The following is a 6,000-nucleotide window of genomic DNA, read 5'->3' as shown; positions in this document are numbered from 1 at the left end:
TTAGCAACACGTACAAAATTATTGGAGCTTGGTCGGGAAGTGATGTCGCATCCTCCATATAGCTCCGACCTTGCACCATTGGATTATCATTTATTTCGAAATTTACGAAACTTTTTAAATGGTAAAAATTTCAATAATAACGATAGCCTCAAATCGCGCTTGATTGAGTTTTTTACCGATAAGGACCAGAAGTTTTTATGCGCGTGGAATCACGAAGTTACCAGAAAGATGGCAAAAGGTCACCGAACAGAATGGAAAATATTTGACTGATTAAAGTTCAGTTCTAGCATAGAAAAAATTGAGTTTTATTTCACATTGAAATACCGAAATATTACTTTCCTGTCAAACCAATATAACTTCTAGAAGCCCGTGTCCTCTAACGCACCGCATCAACAGTGACAAAATATTGAAGTGTTTAATGGAAGAATGTCTGTAGATCCTGGCGTGTCACCAAAATAGCGGCAGCTGAGCGGCACCAATGGGTCCAAGCGATGCTTTGACGAATTTCAGGGGTCACGCGCGACCTCGCACGCGCTGCCCCGTGCAGCGGGCCCCGGGCCCGTGGCCCACGTGCGACAGCTTAGGACAGCTCTCGTAATCCGAGAACGGGAGCGTTTACGTGAGCGGGCCGCTTCTTTTTCTCCGCTCGGCCGGTCTTGTTTCCAAATCCCCTTCGGCCCCAGCTCCTTTCTTCCTTTTGATTCGGCTTCGCGGCCACAGCTCCGCCGGCGCTAAACGTAAGACGAAACCGGCCGCGAAACGCTTAAACGCAAGCAATATCTGCTTATGTGGGCCGTGCTCGCTACGAGTTGCTTCGAGTCGGCCCGACCCGGCTAATCCTTCGGATGCCCTGTTATGCCGGCGTCCAGGTGCCGGATCGAGTTTCAGTCGCACTTGTCGCGAGCAAGTCGACGATAATGGAGGACAGGGAGTGTGTACACCTGGATATCGTGTCTTCGAATCATCATCCCCGTCCCATGGTGTATTACGTTACGACGTTTCTTTCCACACCTTTTTTTTTGCGGCATCGAACTCAAGTTCACGCGTTTAACGTTACGCGGAAAGTCAAGCATGATTTCCTTAAAACGAGCGTTGAAGTCTCCGTCATATTAATTAGCCGACTTCGAAGATCGAACAATTTTTGTTGAAAATGACGCTTCCGGATATAATGAAAGTTGAAAATATTCAATGTTTCTGTGAATTTTATGCAAAAGCAGAAGAAACTGAAAGTTTGGAGTTTAAGTGTCTACAATAACGGTTTTAGGAAATAGAATTTCATGCAGTTACAAAAGCAATTAGAAAATTTGAAAACATTATTGTATTATTTGCGACTCGTTAAAGTTATTAAGAAAAGAAATCAATGTTTCTGTAGCATCTGTATCTTATCAATGCAGACAATTCTCATTTTGCATGAAAATCCGCAGTCCATTGATTAGACATTCAAGTAATTTGGAGGATCTAGAAACAACATTACCGTGTTCTTATTATCTATTATTGGATTATTTTGTCTCTTTTGAATACTCAGAAGTTTTTCCTTCTAGCATATAAGTTACAAAAACGAATCGACGCCGAGAGTCTCGCCAGAGTACCATTAGATAAACAATGATTTCATATGTATATAGAACAGAGTGCTCTTTGTCTTTAGGTGACGTTTTTGGTTTCGTCTTTGTGAATAGTCTTCAGTCTCCTGGAGCAATCAGGAGAGTAAAGACGGTCCTTCCTCGTACATCAAATTAATAAACTAAAAGGGATAAGTTTAATTCACTGCGTTTTACTTTCATTTATCTACCCATTTCCAATATCTATTAACGTATTCATTTAATTACAGTACTCTTCATAATACTGTAAATTCTTCCTAATCGACGCTCAGAATGTGCAGAAAAATGGACAATTTCGGAACAGGTGATACGATTATATTTTTGATAGTTTTTACAGTTGTTGGCAATCGGTAACTATAAAAACGAGCCGCAAGGCTCGAATAATCGTATCACCTCTTCTCAAATTGTCCAATTTTGTGTACAATCTGAGCGACAATTAGGGAGAATTTCCTGTACTCTTTGAAGTTCCCCTACCAAATCCTCTCGATACGTGGGAAGAGAAACAAACGGACAGCGCACAGTTGTCTCATTACGCACTACTTTTCTCTACAATTAAAGTATTGAACGAATTATTGGGAGTGCTGCTTTTGAAATACTTGCGAACGCGGTTACGCTTGCTGGGCAACGGAGAAAACGTTCGAATTCGACGAACGTGAACTATTGAGAAGCGAACTATTGGGAGAGAGTGTTCTCTATTAATTTTGTATTTCACCTAGTCATTTTCTAAATGAAGAACAACACATGTAATAATATAGAAGCATTTACGCAGGCGTTCGGAATAATGTCCGACGAGCGTGTTTATCAAGTAAACGTTTATTTTTCGATCGGCCCGGTTCCGTGACGGAAGCATGAACAACGTCGTGTCGCTCCGCCACGAGGAAACGAAAACAGAAAACGGTGACAGCGTAGTTTTCGATGGTAATCCGCATGACCTGATATACTAAAGGAGACTTAAAAGGAGGGTGACTCGATACGGGGTGTCGAGAACACTTGTTGTCTTCCCACCGGCGACAGACGGCTCTTTTCCACATCCTGTCGCTGCTAAGTTGCTGCACCCCTCGCCGAACATAAACCTATGCAATGAATCTCGATGTCCCTGGAGAGTGATCGACAGTTTAGCATCATATTTCATAGCGTTCGTTTCGAACAGTTAAGCAGGGCAATTTAATTATATAACTGTTCAACGGCGGTCGGAAACGAACGTTCGTTACGTAAACAAATGCGACTTCTGCTATGGAAACTGGTTTAATTGAACGATTAGATAGCATTACACAATAAAACCGCGTGATTAATGGAATCTATTAGGCTCTAACGGAACGATGTAATTGTCGTTCGTCCATCAATATCAATGTGCTCATTCTTAATGACTTTATAAATACATAATACACATGAAAACAGGCATTAATATAATCACCGGCTTTGGCGTAATGCTGTCGGCGGGATTAAGAAGTTTCTGTTGGTTGTATCGATTTAATCACGTTCTCGATCTTTTCCGGAAGTAATAGCACGAGGAACGCAACTAGACCGTTGATCGTCGCAGACGTCGTCTATCGAAAATTAACGTGTCAATAAATTTTTACGAAGTTACGAAAATTTATATTTATTGTATGTTTGCATTAACTCTAATAATCATGTATTGGGAACCGATTCATTAAATTTGATTTTGATTTAAAATAGGTGACGAACGTTTAAATGTATTCGATTCTGCATGAAATCACGAGTCACGAGTCTGACATGTTACAGCGCAAGCGATTAAATCTAGCATTCGAAATTGATTTGAACGAGGCGTTATTAACCCTAGAAAGATAACCATATGACAACGTACGTAAAAGATAACCATACGCTTCGGAGGCGCATGCTTTTCTAAGGCGTGAATTTTATACTAACAATGGATATTTATTTAAGTTAATCTAGTCATTTTAAAGGTTTGGCATTATTGTAAAAATAAAATGCATTTATATTATATTTTTTTATATTTTAAGTAATTTTAAACTTAAATCACTAGACCTCTATGAAAAATTAACAAAAATCAACAGTCTTCGGTTTATGGGAACAAATCCCGTAAAATATCACAAAAAATAGCGTTTTATCCCTACAAACTAGTAGACTATAATATAATCAGTGTAAAAAAAACTATAATATTATAAAAAATTTCTTTAGAGACAGTCATGACAAACGTCTTTCTCGTGTTCACCACAAACTGTCTTTTTGCATTTGGCACAGGTCATCTTTGACATTCTTTTCTTTTTAGACGTGCAAAGACTGCAATAACGCCTTTTTTTGGCTGAGGGTTCTTCTTCATCATCTGTGGAAGCCTGTACAGCAGATTTTGGAGGAATATTTTCAATGTTGCTTCGCACATGCCTTGGCAAAGTGGGTGCTTCCAGTCTTTGCGTCATCCACGGTGCAGTCAGTTGTTCATTTCGCAGGCGCCTCTGCGACGTAGGTTATCTTTCTCGGGTTAATATCAAACTTCGTCAGCGCTAAATTCAGCACACGAATTTACAATATTCGTGGAAACAAACGATCTAGAAAATAACTTCTCGGCGGTCTCTTCGGTAGAATCCGCGACGAGTCTCGCGAGCAAAGATGGTCGAACAGGATTGAAAATGGCGGCCGTGCGATGACGGATGACTTCCGCAGTATCGGTCTGTAGGGAACGCAACGAAGTTCGCATGGAATCGCGCGAATGAGAATCGAGGGGATGCAGGAACGGCGCGGAAAACGCGAATCGCACGCGATGCGTAACGGAACCATTGATCGATGCGGCGTAATCCGGATCGGTTTGTGATCCCGGAGGAACCCACGATTCGCGATCATTAATTCTCATCTCGCGGGGTCTTCACCGCGAGATCTATCACCGCAGAATCTATCGCCGTACAATCGCGGACGCGTTCGACGTGCTTTTACGCGACGCGAAGAACTTGGCGGCCTCGCGTTAGGATCATCGACGGTAATGATGATATTCCACGGTGCCGCCGTAGTCGAGTTAGAGGCGACTAGGTTCTCCGCGTGTGATCGATCGGTCGGATTCGATCGCATCACTCGGAACCCCATGCGCAAGGTTATTAATTGCTATCGCAGCGATGGCGGGAACGATTCCGGCCGCGATTGAAACTGGGAGAGACACCGATGGATCGTTCCGCGGCCAGGATTCAAGCGGATCCGTAATGCATTTATTAAGCCGCGTGGTTTTTTACAGACCCCTCGTTCGTTGCGTGAGAATAAAGGGCAAACGCGGAGCAACGAAGAAAGAAATATGGAAGTCATCGAGTTTGATCGTTGGCTTGTCTGAAACGTAAGCGCGGGATTTAGTCGGAGACGAGCGCGATCCGACGGCGTACTAATGATAGCGATTAAAATGTAACTGTTAATTCGTTTACTAGTTATTTTCTGCGACTGCTGATTAGTGTGCACTGTGTGTTGGCTGCGTTTGCGTGATCGCAATAATTAATGGCTAAATGATTCTCAGAAATGGTCGAAATCGTGTTACTTTTAATCGGGTTACTCTTCCGGAAACACTCCTTGTATTGAAATGTTAATTCGACGGCGATCATATCCAGATGCGAGGCTCGAATCGTTTACATCTGGCTCGTGGTCCTTGAGATCCGCACCACATGGTCTAACAATTCGTGTGTAATCCTATCTGGGTTATCGATCCGGTGATCGCCATTATTATGATTCGACGATGCCTTACCCCGATTCAGTGTGACAATTTAATTCCATCGAGCTCCTGAGCAAACAATTATTATGTTGCGTAATGATTGATTTTCAACAAATCCTTACCGATTTGTGGAATGATTCAAACCTATCGACGCCTCCGTTGCCGGATCACTTCAAAAATTGCATAAAATTGAAGTATTTTATTTGATCGAATTTGAACCCCTTGACATACGAATAAAACGGAATTTCATGCGTCCGAAAAATACTATTTAACACTAAACCTACCGATATTTTAAATATACAAGTAACTTTCAAGTAACTTTTTCCTTAGCGAAAATGCAATCCGCGGCTTCGTTTACGAGTTATTATCGAAATACAATGACCAATGAGGGGCGAGCTCGCCTGGCGCTAGGTGGCCGATCCAATGAGCGGAACTGTGCTTCGTGCGCTCGTTGGCTGGGCTGCCTCTCATTGGTCAGTGTTTCTCGTTGATAACTCGTTAACGATGTCTCGAAGAAAATTTTTGTAAAGGAAAAAGTTGCTTCGAATAACCTCAGGAATCTCTCATTTCCCGGAAGTACTATAATTATGGGACACCCTGTATATATACCTATTTCTACCGATGGCGGTCGAACGACCGCTTTTCAAATAAACATTATGTTCTTTTCCAGTTGATTATAAACAATACAGAAGTTAGCATAGACACAAAAATACGAAATAATTATCATCTAATAGTTAA

Source organism: Megalopta genalis, unplaced genomic scaffold (assembly GCF_051020955.1).
Source record: "Megalopta genalis isolate 19385.01 unplaced genomic scaffold, iyMegGena1_principal scaffold0020, whole genome shotgun sequence".
Lineage (NCBI taxonomy): Eukaryota > Metazoa > Arthropoda > Insecta > Hymenoptera > Halictidae > Megalopta > Megalopta genalis.
The sequence above is the reverse complement of the archived record's forward strand: the minus strand, read 5'-3'. Positions refer to the sequence as shown.